Here is a 15,754-nt window from a genome sequence, read left to right as displayed (position 1 = left end):
CCGGGGCAACGGGATGGGCGGGGCTCAGAGCACTGGCCCCGCCTTCTACTCCAGAGAGGAATGCCCGCCCTCTGTTTCTAGACCCCCTGACGTTCCCAAGTCTCCGTTCCAGGAACCTGAGAGGGAGAATGATCGAACTCTCTACTCTTCTTTGTGCCCTGGACTGGGCTGGGGAAAAAGAATGGGTCAAGAATACCTGCGTTCCTAGGCCAGGCTTTGCCACAACTCTCGCTCCTCCATCAGCAAACGTGTTCTTCATGGTGCCTGTGGGCATAGTTTGAGAGCTCCAGTTCTCAAAGTTTAACGCGGAGCAGAATCATCCCCTAGAGCTTGTTAACATTACTGGACTCCAGCTCCAGAGTTTCCGATTCGGCGGGTCTGTGTTGGGGCCCCAGACTTTGCATTTCTAACCAGCTCCCGGGTGATGCATGAGGGACTGCACTTGCAAACCACTGTTGTAGAGTCTGTGGGAGGTCCTCACCGCGGTTGTTGGAACAAGCACTTGTCTGAAGTTCATAGTGTTTGGAGGGAACCTTCTCATTCAGTTCCTGGATATTTATTGACCTCCTTTGGCACACCAGGCACTGTCCAGGGCTCTACAATGAGAGCAGCAACTGAAACAAATGAGGTCCCCTACTGCATAGACTCGTCAGGAGTCAGATGCTAATCAGATCATCACATGAGCTCAGAAGGGCGAGGCTAGCTGAGAGATTGGGCAGTCCATGGCTTCATCCTACAGGCTGCTGAGCTAGGTTTCCAGTCACCACTGCACCTGCTGGCCTTTGCTCAGGGTATTTATGCCCTCTGCCTAGGACACCATTTTCCCTCCGCAAGGCCCTCATCAGAGATTCTCCCACTATTAAAAGCTCAGTGCAAATGTCAACTTATCCCTGACACCTTCTCTAGCCCCCAACTCCCAACACTTGTCTCTGTTCTCTGCTTGCCCAGACCGCTTGTTGAGCTGCCAGCAACACCTCGTCCCCCTTTAGCACAATATTCCTATTTTGCCAGTCAAGAAACTGAGCCCTAGAATGGGCAGGTGACTTGCCCAGGTGGCATGGCCAGGACTGGAATCTCCAGATCCTGACTTCTTCACCAGCCAGTACCTTGCTCCTGAGGAGCCTGGAGATGCAAAGATCTCTGGGCAGTGGGAGGGCTGAGCCCAGGCCATGGGAGATGGCCTCCTTTCTCAAAAATTTCTTTCTTCCAGTTTAGGACCTGAGGAGCAGGGCCAAGGGTGAGGGTGGGAGTGGGGCTGGAGGACCCCCTCCTCATCCCCCAGGGTGGGAGCAGGCCTTGCTTGCAGATGCCTGGTGTGACATCTGCTTGAGTCACATCCCAAAGCAAGGGTAGGCATGGGAAGTGCTGGCTGACAACCCCCCCGCCCCATACATACACACACCCTGCAGGTGGTTCTGTTTAGAGTCACAAGGAGCCTGAAATCATTGCTGAATCCCCCTCCACCACCACATCTCTCAGATGCCCTCCATGCCTGGGGAGTCCACACTGGGGGCTGCCCCCTAAGGGACCCTGGAGATTGAGCAAGCCTCTTCACAGTCTCCAGCCCCGACCCAGCTCTGAGCTGTGAGACAGAGGCCTGCTGAAAGCCAGACCAGTGTTGGGAGGATCTTTAGCTGGGGGCCCTGGCACAGGCTGCCACCATGGGTCTGGGAAGCCAGGCTGGCAGGGATGCACTAGAGGCTGACTCGGGCTCTGCTCAGGCCCCTGCCCTGCCCAGTGTCCACAGCTGCTACCTGGACTCTCCTCTGAGGCCCATGTCTGGTACACTCAGCCCTACACACACACACACACACACACACACACACACACACACATTCAAACTCATACCCAATAGTGCACTCTCACATGCTTCTTCACTCACAACTTGGCCCCTGCTCACACATTCATTATGAGGCAGTATAACATAGTGATTAAGAGCATGGGCAAGTTACATAACTGCTCAAAGCCACTCTTTCCTACTCTACAAATGACTATCATATTAGCAATACCTTCGCAGGATATTTGAAAAGTTAAATACGTTTATGAATGTGAGCACCAGGCTCAGAATAAGCAGGCAGTAAATGCTAGCTGTTTTTATTGCTACTGTTGTGTATACGCATCTCCCCTTCCTACTTTGCCCATCTCATGCCGTCCCACCTGCTCTTACCATGCACACACTCACAGCTGCTCTCACACATGGGCTCACTCACAAGCACTCTCACCACGTGCCTCATACGTGTGTCCGAATTACACAGACCTATGGTTTCTACCTACAGTTCCCTTGACCACCAGTTCCCACCCTTCCCTCCTCCCCCAGGTTGGCTCTCAAGCTCCCATCCACCCTCCCTTCCACACCCACATTCATTCCTGATCACAAACAAGCCCCCACTTGCTTCCCCTTTCATTCCTCCTTTTTCCTTTTTCCACACGCAGCCACATTTTCTTCACTCGCACCTTCCTGGACCCTGGAACATGCTCGCATTCCAGTGCACACGCATGCGCTTGCCCACAGGAAGATGGATGTTCACGTTACCCACTCAGCTGGTGCTTAGATCACAAAACTTGTACACATACACTCAAACAATCCCAGTGAATGCCTCAATACCTCGGCTGGCTCACCCACTCCCAGCGGGGAGTACACACCATGCAATTCTCTCAATGCACACTGCCATGGGCAGACACCCCCCCACCTGGGGCTATAGTGGCACTACCCTGGCCCTCGAGAAACTGTCTCCTCCCTGTCACTTCCCCTCCTCCAGTCCCAGCTCCCAGCCCCTCCCAGTGCTCAGAATAGCCCCTGCCACCACTGCTGCTGCCACTGCTGAGCCGTCAGGGCCCGCCAGAGCCCGCTTCCCAGTGCTCGATGCCAGCTCTCCCGGCTCACTCAGGGCAAGTGAGGACAGGAGGACGAGCTTCTCTGAGGCCTGATGGGCATAGCTGCCCTGCATCCCCAACAGCCCCTTCCAGAGCCCACCTGGAGGAAGTCAGCCCTCCTGGGACTGGCTGTTGCCACTTGCTCAGTTTTCACCTGTGACCCTGGTCCTCATAACCCCAGCAGAAAGCAGAGAGGGCTGCCTCTCAGAGAAACCCAGGTCTGCGGGGGAGGAGGTTTGCTCAAGGAAGTGCAGTAAGTTGGGAGCACAGCCAGACCGCAGTCAACCCAATCATTCCTAGCCCATCACTCTGGGGCTTGAGAAGACCCTCCCCCAAATCACATGGTTATCAAGAACCCCCACCCTGCCAGCACTGAGAGAGCCTGGTTGACATTTAATGCCACCGTTGCCAGGAAAAAAGAATAGCACAGGGGTGAGGTCTGGGGACACCTCTGGAGGGGTGGTGACCAGAGGAAGCCTCCAGAGGCAAAGAGGGGGAGTGTCTACAGAAGCCAGAGGGGATATCAGGACAGCTGGGAGTGCCTCCAGGACAGGCTCAGGCCTGGCCCCTGCAGAGACAGTGTCAGGGAGTGGGTGGGGCTGAGCTGAGGAGGCAAGGCTGAAGGGACAGTGCAGCAATGCAGGCCTCCATGAGAAGACCCAAGGCCCCTCCTCGGCCTGCACAGACCACAGGCCAGACCTGGGCAGAGAGTTCTGCTGGCTTTGGGCAGGCAGCTTACAGCAGCAACTGCTGGGTGCCCAAGAACATGGAGCCCTGGCCCCAAGGACCTTGCACCTTCCTTTTCCAGAGGGCTATACCATCACTGCAGGGTAGAGAATTAATGCCAAAGTGAGCTCCCCTTACAGGCCAAGCCCATTCTGCACCCCATCCCATTCAATCCTGTATTCTTAACCCCATAAGTTTCCCTAAGCACTTACTAAGTGCTGGCCCCTGTTGAGCACCTGACAGGCATTACCCAAAAGACTCCTAGGAGCAAGAACTGGGCCCATCCAGTTCACTGCTGTGTCTCTGGGGCCTAGAGCAAGGGTGACACAGAGGAGACCTTCTATATATTTATTAAATGAAGGAATGAGCTCCTTTCTTCTCATAACCACCTAAGAAGCAGATACTATTATTCCCATTTTCTGGATGAGGAAAGTGAGGCTGAGAGAAGGGAAGTGAGTAACTTACTTCCCTGGAACTCAAACTAGAGTCTGGATTTGCCCTGGCATAGCACTGAGGGGCAGGGAAAAAATGAGCTTAGGGGCAAATGACTTCCCTTTTCTAAGTCTCAGTTTCCTCATCTGTGAAATGGAAATGGCTGTACTTATATCAAGATCCCATATGTGAGATGCCAAGCACAAAGCCCTACAAAGAGCAAATGTCAAACATCACATTCCCTTTGTCCTGCTCTGCCTTGAGTTTGTCCCGATAGTCTAAATTTTGGCAGGACCTCGCCTGGGATCTATGCCTATACGTCACCTGCCTTCTGTACCATGGGAAGGAGGTATATTAATTTGCTAGGACTGCTATAATAAGGTACCACGAACTGGGTGGCTTAGAACAATAGGAATTTATTGTCTCACAGTTCTGGAAGCTAGCAGTCTGAAATCAAGGTGTTGGCAGGACCACACTGTCTCTGAAGGCTCTGGGGAAGCATTCGTCCTTGCCTCTTCTAGCTTTGGGAGGTTGCCGGCAATCAATCCTGAACGTTCCTTGTTTTGTAGATGCATCGCTCGAGTCTCTGCCTCTGTCTTGTGGTGTTCTTCCCTGCCTGGGTCTTCACATGGCAATCTCCTGTCCGTCTCTTTCCTCTTCTTACAATGACACCCGCCATATTGGATTTAGGGCCCATTCCATTCTAGAATGACTTCATTGTAACTTAGCTAATTACCTCTGCAAAGACTTTATTTTCAAACAAGGCCATATTCTGAGGTTCCTGGAAAGGTATAAATTTTGGGGGGCCACTATGGAACACAGTGCGAGAGAGTAACAGAAAACGTGTAGAATTTGGAGACAGGCAGGTCCAGATTTGAATTCTGCCTCCTTCACGAAGAAGCTGTTTGACTTGGACTTCTCTGAGTCTTGTTTCTTACCCTGTAAAGTGAGGACAACAACACTGACCTCCCAAGGTTGCTGCAGGGAAAAGATAAGTGATGCTTTGATGGTAGTGCCTGGCAGAATAAGACCTAGCATCTCACCATGGCCTCACTGCATGCCAGGTCCTGCCCAAGTGTCCTTTCCTCTGGATTGCCCTGTTCCCAGGCCTCCAACAGTGCTGTGAAAACGCTGGGCTGCTTTCTGCTGCTACTGGCCCTGCTGTTGGCTAAGTCACTTAGCTCTGGGGCTCTGTTTCCTAATCAGTCAAATGGGTGGAGGGCCTAGGAAGATACTCTCAAAGATTCCATCTGAGGGTGATGTTCACAGAGTCTTGAGACCTCCTTGCAAAATACTAGTTTGGAACTCTAATGACACAACCATCACTGTAAGAAGTCACTGGAAAGGGAGTGAGGTTTCTAGAAGACAGCTGCTCCTCCCAGCTTCCCCGCTCTCACCAGGTCCTCCCAATCCCGATCAGGCCATGGAGGCAGCGAACTTTCGCAAGTCAGTGAGCCTCCGCCTGTAAGGACCCCCCTAGACTTGCTGTTTCTCCCCTTGGTGGCCATAGCCCCAGTGCTGGTAGGTGGCTATGGACGGAGGTAGATAGTACCAGCTCCATTAAGGACCTGCAGTGTGGCCATGGAATGTTTACTTACCTCAGTTTCCCCATCTGCAAAATGAAGATCACATCTATCCCACTCCCCCAGAGTAGGTACAAGAATGAAAGGAGATAAAGGGGTAGGGAAGGAGCTACGTGTCCACTGAAGAATTGTAAAGAACTTCTCTCTCTGGCTGACAGCTTGGCCTTTCCCTGTGTTCTCTGTATGCGTGGCAGCATCACCACCTCCTCAGCTTGACTATTGGTCTCAGGGCCCCACAGCACAGGGAACCCTGGGAGAGAGGCTGGAACCTCCTGGCAAATTAAGATAATTGGAAAACCATCCCTGCAGAAGTGGCTGGTGGAGGGAGGGAGGGAGGAAAGGACTGTGTGCCAGGCACTGTGTTGTGTACTCCTTCTTATTTAATCCTGAAAGCCACACTCTGGAGTAGCCAGAACTATTCCCATTGCAGGTGGAGGAACTGAGGCAGCACTCCTGAGGAAACGTCACAGTGCCATTATGAGAATGGTAATAATAATGACTGCTATGGTCTAAACGTGTAAGCCCCCCCAAAATTAATATGTTAAAATCCTCACCACTAGGTGATGGTATTAGAAGGTGTGGCCTTTGGGTGGTAATTAAGTCATGAGGCTGGAGCCCTCATGAATGAGATTTGTGCCCTTATGAAGAGGCCCTAGAGGGACCTCCTGCCCCTTCTGCCATGTGAGGTTGCGGCAAAAAGGTAAAGTCTGTGAACTAGAATACAGGCCCCCATCAGACACTGAATCTACTGGTGCCTGGATCTTGGACTTCCCAGACTCCAGAATGGTGAGAAACACATTTCTGTTGTTTGTAAGCTACCCAGTTACAGCAGCCCAAGTGACTAAGACAATGACAAAGAAAACAATGTATCAAAGCACTTACCCTTTATGCCAAGTGAGTCCATGGTTCTCTATTGATCCTTAATTAACCCTAGAGCCTGGGATTATTTTAGAAGGGACAGCAGAGGCTCCGTGAAGTGAAATAAATTTCCCCAGGTCACAGAGCCAGAATCCAAGCCCGGATTTTCCAGCCCTGAAGCCAATGCTTTCACAGCTGCAGCTGCTTTCTCTCACCTGGTTGTTGCCTACACAGGTGGGTGATGCCACATAAGTGGGGCACAGATTTCCCAGGCCAAATGGAGCTGACAGGGTAGCAGGGATGGCTCATCCCTGCTTCTCCCCTCTGTGTTTTGTGAAACATGTCTCAGCCCACACCCTTAACTTCTACTTTTAATTACTGCCATTGAATACCTGGGTTAGACTAAGTGAGGACAAGCCAAAAATGTGGTCCCCAGCAATGCAGTCATCCTACCCTTTGTAAACTCTCATCAACCAGCTGATGGCTCCTCAGCTGGCCTGACCACCCTGAAAACTGGTTCCAGCCCCAGGCTGCTTTGAAGTCACTTCTCTGCTGCTCCTCTGGGTGCTAGGCAAGCCTGAGCAGGACCCCACCACAATGACCACAACTCTTACCTGCAGGACCCAGGCCAGCCACGTGTGCCGCCCACATTCTCCCTGCAGCTGCCATTCAGAGGGCCCCTCACCCACTAGAAAGACCTAATGCTATGCATGCTTATCCAAAGCCTACCTGCCTAACATGCTTTTCCTGAACCTTCATGTTTATCTCCTGATCTCCTGGCCTCTGTCCCTTAACATGGAGAGTATAGGAATTGAGCCCAAAAGGCCTGAGTTAGAATCCTGGCTCTAGCTCAGTGACCTTGGGCATTTCATCTCCCTGAGCCTCAGTTCCTTAGCAGTAAGGCAGCATTGGCATTGGCAGCAACAGCACAGGACTATTGTGAGGATGATAATAATAATAATAATAATGACAGGCCAGGCACGGTGACTCACTCCTATAATCCCAGCACTTTGGGAGGCTGAGATGGGTGGATCACTTGAGGTCAGGAGTTCAAGACCAGCCTTACCAAGATGGTAAGAAACCTGGACAGAAACCCTGTCTGTACTAAAAATACAAAAATTAGCTAAGCGGGGTGGTGGGCGCCTGTAATCCTAGCTACTCAGGAGGATGAGGCAGAAGAACTGCTTGAATCTGGGAGGCAGAGGTTGCCGTGAGCTGAGATCCTGCCACTGCACTGCAGCCTGGGTGAAGGAGTAAGACTCTGTCTCCAAAAAAAAAAGACAAAAGAAAATAACAAGAATATTTCTCAAGAACGCATTAAGTACAGCCTCTGTGCTAAGTGATTCCATGGCTCTCATTTGATCCTTAGTCAATCAGGAGAGGTTGCCATTATTTTACTGTCATCCCCATTTCACAGATGCAAAGAGGAAAACAGAAGTTCCTGGTGTATAGTAGGCACTTGACAAGTGCTGGTTCTTTCTATGGCTTTTGGTTTTTCAACCATCTAAATTCATCAATTAAACCAACCATTCTCAAGCTGAGCCAGAGTACACAGCAGTTTTTCCTACCTGTGGCATCTGTAGGTGTCTGGCTCGCTCAGTGACTGTAGCTTGGCAAACAGATCACCCAGGCTGGCTTCTTGTTCTGAGATATCTCATCCAAAGATCTCATCCATCCAAACTCAGCTATGCTGGGGTCAGGAGATGTGGGCCCCTGGGCCAACTTGACCAATGTTTTACGTAACTCCTCTGAGCCTCCGTTTCTTCTGTTTATGTTGCAGAGAAGAGTAGTAGGAGTGGCACATAATAGGTGCTCCTAAACTTTTGGCTCCACAGCCTCTCCATACACCTTAGTCATTTGAATCAGATATAATTAAAGACCAGTTCAAAACAGTGATCAGCCAAACACACAAGGGAGCCATAAGCACAGCAAACAAATCAAGAGAGAGAGGGTGGGTGAGCAAGAGCTCTCCTGGTATGGCCCTCCGTCCCCACATTCCAGTGTGTGCAGCTATGCTACCTTCTTGCCTGCTGGGAAACACAGAGCTAAATCTTGTATTCAACCACAGTAACTATTCTAAGTGTAGATTTGTATTTCTTTCTCTCTTCCTGTTGTATTATAAAACTCTTACTTCTTTTCCATACTTAATGGTTGTATTGTTATTGTATGTGTCATTTTATAAAAATCAGAATCTACCCAAGTCCCTTTTTTTGGAAGTAGAGGCATAAATGATGAGGGAGGAAAAGTAGCGCAGATATAGGAAGTCAATCCACATGTAGGGTGAGGCAGAACTCAGGCAGCTTCCTCATATCCCTGATAAATGCCTTTGAAAGTCAGCTATGTGTCACCTCTTCTAAGAAGCCTCCCTGGATCACAGAGCCAATGGTAGATAGATTAGATAGATTGATTGATGGATGAATAGGTGGGTGGGTGGGTGGTTGGGTGGATGGATAGATAGATAGATAGATAGATAGATAGATAGATAGATAGATAGATAATGAGGAAATTGGCTCACATAATTATGGAGGCTGAGAAGTTCCACCGTCTGCTCTTGCAAGCTGGAGAGCCAGGAGAGCTAGTGGTGGTGTTTCTAGCCCAACCCCAAATGCCTGAGAACCAGGGGAACTGCTGGTATAAATGCCAGTCCAAGGGCAGGAGAAGACCAATATCCTAGCTCAGGCAGGCAGGTGGGAAGGACACAATCCTCTCCTCCTCTCCTCTTTGTTCTAATAAGGCCTGTAACCGTTTGGATGATGTCCACCTGCATTGGGGAGCTCAGTGTACTTTACTGAGTTCACTAACTCAGGCTAATCTCGTCTGGAAACACTCTCACAGACGTCACAGATGCACCCAGAAATAACATCTCATCTGGGCATCCCTTGGCCCAGTCAAGCTAACATATACAAGAAACTATGACAACTGTATCAGTCTTTCCTCCTATGTTTCTGGTGCATGCTTCTCGTTCTCACTCTGCTGTAATTATCTGTTTCCATACCTGTGTATAGTCGGTGAGCTTCTCTAGCACAGGGTCTTTGCCTCACTCATTTCTCTGTCAAGCCCAGTGCAGGACCTGAATGGAAGATGGGAGAGAATAGAAAAAGGGAATATAAGAGGCTTCACAGAGTGAAACATCTGAGCTGGGTCTTCCAATAATTTCCTGAGCATCTATGATGCGCTGGGCATGAGATACCCAAGAATAAGAATGCCATGTCTATTAAAAAATGTATCTAGGCCAGGCACGGTGGCTCACACCTATAATCCCAGTACTTTGGGAAGCTGAGGCAGGTGGATCGCTTGAGCTTAAGAGTTTGAGACCAGCCTAGGCAACATGGCAAAACTCAGTCTCTACAAAAAATACAAAAATTAGCTGTGGTGGTGCACACCTGTGGTCCCAGCTACTTGGAAGGCTGAAGTGGGAGGATCCTTTGGGCCTAAGAGGTCGAGGATGCAGTCAGTCATGATCACACCACTGCACTCCATTCTGGGCCAGAGTGAGACCCTGTCTCAAAAAAAAGAACCTCCTGTAGTAACAGGCACATGATAGGAACTTAAGAAGTGACAGCCATAGTTGTAATAGAAAAACACTGAAGGTCATCTGAAGGAGATTGTGCTATTGGCACAATTACACAGAGAAAAACTACGCAGCACTGAAAAGTAATAAGGTAGACTTCTATGGACTGATACAGAAAGATGGTTCCAAAACAACACTGAGGAAGAAAGGAAGTGACAGAAAAGCCACAGTGCCTATTACATGCCAGGCACCATGTGTCATGTGATTACCTGTCTGTAAATACTACACATTTGCATTATATTCATAGGTATGTATGCACATATATAGACATTTCTGGAAGGATTCCCCAAATCTGTTAAGAGTAGTTCCAATCAAGAGTGATATTGGGGATTGGGGAAAGCCTCCCCCTTTACTTTATACAGCTTTACATTGTTGAATATTTTTATAATAAATTTGAAAATAGTGAAGGGAAAAAGGAGAGTTGCTAGAAGGCGTGCTCTTGAGTGAATACTTTAATGAATGAATGAGTGCCCCAAGAACAGCCTCGCTGAAAAGCCCAGCGCCTTGGCGAAGTGTGGTCCAGTAGCTGGCCTTGTGACTTCCACCACCCTAGGAAAGGCCTGATGAGTGCAAGGAATAGGAAGACATGGAGTCTGACAGGGAGGTTTATGGAGAAGGTCTCAGGGTCCCACAGAAATCAGAGGTAGGGAAATTGGCCTCTCCTGAGAAGGGATGTGACTTAGGAGCCCTGTGGAACCACAGGAGTGGCCAGAGCTGCCTGAAGGTCAGCCCTGTGCTCAGGAGGCTGGTCCTCTGCCAGAGCTGGGCCCTGTTCTCTCTGTGGACTTTGATGGAGTCACCAGGACAGGACCCAAAAGAGGGAGTTTTGGACATCACCAAGACATTGCCTCTCCTCCTAGTGTGGGGAGGGAGTCAGGCACATGGGCAGGGGCAGAATTCAGGAATTGTGATTTGGAATAGCAGAGTTCCCAGGCTCCTGCATGGCCCTCCAGCAGGGAGGGCCTGGTGAGTAGGGAGAGCATGAGAGAAACACAGGTGGTTCTGGAGCTTGACGCCCACCCTATGAGACCATAGGGCCTCAACTGCCTTTCCAAAAAACTGGAAGCAATGTGGCCTTTCTTGAGGGTAATTGTGAGAGTTGGATAAGGTACAAAGTGGCCAAAGGAAGACACTAACCAAGATAGGACATCATCCATGGTGTTAAGATGGGCATGAGGGGTGTCTTTAGGAGGGGTGAGAATTCATGGATACAGATGGGGTAGCTGGGGCTTTGGACTCTGGTCTTTAGGGCTCATGCATAATATACTCAGAGAATGAAATCTACACTCAGCCCCAACAAGAAAAAATGGAAGAGTGTAGCAGTTAAGAACTTGGTCTGGGCTGGGCCCAGTGGCTCACACCTGTAATCCCAGCACTTTGGAAGGCTGAGGCAGGCAGATCACCTGAGGTTGGGAGTTCAAGACTAGCCTGATCAACATAGAGAAACTCCATCTCTACTAATAATACAAAATTAGCCAGGCATGGTGGTGCACTCCTGTAATCCAAGCTACTCAGGAGGCTGAGGCAGGAGAATTGCTTGAACCTGGGAGGTGGAGGTTGCGGTGAGCCAAGTTTGTGCCATTGCTCTCCAGCCTGAGCAACAAGAGTGAAATTCCATCTCAAAAAAGAAAAAAAAAAAAAAAAAAAAGAACTTGGTCTGGAGTCAGTCTCCAACACAAATTCCATTCCCTCACTTCTAATCATATTGACCTCTCCAGGCCTGAGATCCTTCATCATAAAAATGGGGAGAATAGTAGTTTCTACCTCGCAGGCTTGTTAGGATTAAATGAATAAATGCTTGTAAATTACCTAGTACAGTGCCTGATACTATTAGGGGTTGTAAGCCAAAGAGGTTCAAATATTTTCCACCTGAGAGAAAAGGACCCAGATTTCCCAGTGGAAATCCCTCAGGCTGTGGCTTGGAGAAGAGACTGTCGGAAGGAGGAGGTGTGTGGCTTTGCCAAAGGAGTGGTGAAGAAGGCAAAGGCCTAAAAGTCAGACAGATGCAAACCAAATAACAGCATCTCCACTTTCCAGCTGTCCTTCTCTAAGCCTCAGTTTCCCCAACTAAAAAAGTTGATTTTTGTGCCTGTTCCTGCTCTACCAGATATATTAAAGTAATACTCCAGGCTGGGCACAGTGCCTCATGCCTGTAATCCCAGTGCTTTGGGAGGCCAAGGCAGGTGGATCGCTTGAGCTCAGGAGTTTGAGACCAGCCTGGGCAACACAGCAAAACCCTGTCTCTACAAAAATTAACTGAGCATGGCACCACACACCTGTGGTCCCAGCTACTCAGGAGGCTGAGGTGGGAAGATCACCTGAGCCCAGAAGGTCGAGGCTGCAGTGAGCCATGATTGTGCCACTGCACTTCAGCCTGGGCAACAGAGTGAGACCCTGTTTTGATAAAAACTTAAAAAAATAATAAAGTAAAACTCCAGATACAACATCACCCAAGGTTCCCCATTTCATCTTTATTTGCCACAGCTCCACATTTCTGACCACAGTCTCGTGAGAGGACTGAGCACTGGTCTTGGAGTCTCAAAGACTTGCCTTTCAATCCCAGGGCATCCCCTGTCACCTGTGTGATTTTGAACAAATCTCTGCACTTGACAGACTCCCCATTTCCACGTCTGGGATAACAGAGGAGAATTTCTCTTTCTTCGCAGAAGTGGTAGGAGTGACAAGCAAGGTACTATGTATGAATGTGCCTTGCCCAGTGTCTGCAGAACACTCAGGGTAAATGTTCATTGTGACTTTTTATTCACAAGCCTTTTTTGGGGAGGGGATGCCTGCATTTTACAGTCAATTTAAGAACAACTTAGCTTTACTCTCCCTGACCAAATGAACACCCTAAAACTTAATATGGAAAGAATACATACTCTGAGCCTGACAGGCCTGGTTTAGATCCTAGCTCTAACTGTGTTCTTGCCCAAGTCACTTTGCCTCTCTGAGCCCTAATTTTCTTAGCTATAAGATGCCATTGATAATATCTACTTTGGCCGGGCACGGTGGCTCACGCCTATAATCCCAGCGCTTTGGAAGGCTGAGGTGAGTAGATCACTTGAGGTCAGGAGTTCAAGACAAGCCTGGTCAACATGGTGAAACTCCATCTCTACAAAGAATACAAAAATTAACAAGGTGTGGTGGTGTGCGCATATAATCCCTGCTACTCAGGAGCTTGAGGCAGAATTGCTTGTACCTGGGAGGCGGAGGTTGCAGTGAGCTGAGATTGCGCCACTGCACTCCAGCCTGGGTGACATAGAGAAACTCTGTCTCAAAAGAAATAACAAAAAGCAAAAAAACTGCTTCACAGGATTGTCATGAGGATGATAATGACAATAGTGGTAATAATAACTGAGAACGGGCCTCAAGGCCACCATGGGGGTAGGACAGCTCTGGAGTGACCAACCCAGGTCTCTACCTGGGCAGGTAGAAGGGTTTTTATCTAGCAGATCATCACCTGAAAAAACACCTCAAAACCTATTCATCAGGAAGAATAGCTAATGCAGGCTGGGTTAATACCTAGACAGGTGCAGCAGACCACCATGCCACACATTTACCTGTGTAACAAACCTGTACATCCTGCACCTGTACCCGAGCTGGCCTGAGGGTGTTGCTTGGGGAGGAGTGGCAGTGAGGAAGGGCAGGCTTAGGGGGTACAGCCTAAAATTGGGTTCCCATGTAACTCTCTGCACATTGTCTGTCTTCACAGACAGCAGCTGCCTCCTGAGGCAGGGTCTCAATTCAGCTGGGAGTCTTTGGATGAGATATCTCAGAACAAGGAGCCAACCTGGGTGATCTGTTTGCCAAACTAGAATCGCTAAGCAAGCTGGACACACAGATATGTCCCGGGTAGGAACAGCTGCTATGTATGGTTGGTGGGAATGTAAATTAGTTCCACCATTGTGGAATACGGTGTGGCAATTCCTCCAAGATCTAGGACCAGAAATACCACTTGACCCAACAATCCCATTATGGGATATATATACCCAAAGGAATAGCAATCATTCTATTACAAGGATACATGCACACATGTGTTCATTGCATCACTATTTACAACAGCAAAGACATACAATCAACCCAAATGCCCATCCGTGAAAGACTGGATAAAGAAAATGTGGCACATATATACCATGGAATACTATGCAGTCATAAAAAAGAATGAGATCATGTCCTTGGGAGGGACATGGATGAAGCCAGAAGGCATTATCCTCAGCAAACTAATGCAGGAACAGAAAACCAAACACCGCACGTTTTCACTTATAAGTGGGAGCTGAACAATGAGAACACATGAACACGGGGAGGGAAACATCACACACTGGGGTCTGTCAGGAGTGGGCTGGAGGGAGGGAGATCATCAGGAAGAATAGCTAATGCAGGCTGGGTTAACACCTAGATAGGTGCAGCAGACCACCATGCCACATGTTTACCTTTGTAGCAAACCTGCGCATACTGCCCACGTACCCAGAGCCAAAAAATAAAATAAAACAGAACCTGGAAAATAAAAGAGAATAGTTGATTTAATTTACCAATTTAGATAGTTGAAAAACCAAAGGTCATAGAAGGAACCAGTGCTTGTCAAGTGCCAGAACTTCTGTTTCCCTCTTTTCATTTGTGAAATGGGGATGACGATCAGATAATGCCAACCTCTCCAGACTGATTAAGGATCAAGTGAGAGCCATGGAATCACTTAGCATGGAGGCTACATTGTATAAGCCCTTGAGAAATATTAGCCCATATTATTATAAGGTATGAGGCAGAGGGGAGGGGTGGTTACTGAGGCAGAGATCACAAGAAGGATGGATGCTTCAGAGGAAGATGATGGATTCAGTTTGGGGGAACTGAGTTTATGTGCCAGTGGGTCATCCAAGGAAGATGTCCATCTGGCGGGCAGTTGATATGGTGGTTGGTGGTCATGAGGCCACAGTCTGGAACTCTGGACAAAGGTCTGAACAGGAGATGTAAATTTGAGAATCCTTGGCACAGAGGTGGTGAAACCGTGGCTGGTGGGGGGTGAAGACCCCAGGGGTGATACTGGAGCAGAATATGAAAAGAACAGAGAGCCAAAGGGGGCTGCTGAAGAACACCCAGATGTTGGGGGAGCAGAGCCAGGGCACACTGGAAGCTTCTAGGAAGGAGCAACCAGTGAGCTCAGAAAGGGTGAACTCATGGGAACCAGGAGAAGAGAGTGGCTGAAGAAGAAGGAACTGGTAAATAGCACGTATGTCATGGACAGGTCAAGAAATCAAAGGCCTAAAAGCACGTGTTATAGTACATGCTTTCTCAGGCCAGTGCAGGCCATAAAGTGACTGCCCTGAGTGTATACTACCAGCTCCCAGCCAAGGGAGGCCAACCTGTAAAGCTCACGTAAGAACTGTGAGTCAGCCAGGGGCCTCCAAATGGAACCTGACGGCTCTTGAGAGGCAATGTAGAGGAGGAGAGGGACTCAACCCCTCTGCATGAGATCATGAAACCCCGGCAGGCCTCTAAACAGCTCTGAGACAGTTTCCTCATCTGCAAAAAGGAGATAATACCCAAACCTTATATCAGGGTTGTATAAGAATTGGATGACATCATAAGATACCCAGTATACAATGGGCACTCAAAGGTTAGTGCTCCCCAGCATTTTAATATAAAAATGTGGATCCTCATGATGGCCCTGAATTACTAAGAAAAGGAGAGTAATTGACATTCAGTTTAATTGCCCTCC

Source organism: Callithrix jacchus, chromosome 7 (genome assembly GCF_049354715.1).
Source record: "Callithrix jacchus isolate 240 chromosome 7, calJac240_pri, whole genome shotgun sequence".
Classification (NCBI taxonomy): domain Eukaryota; kingdom Metazoa; phylum Chordata; class Mammalia; order Primates; family Cebidae; genus Callithrix; species Callithrix jacchus.
This window is presented reverse-complemented; position numbering follows the sequence as displayed.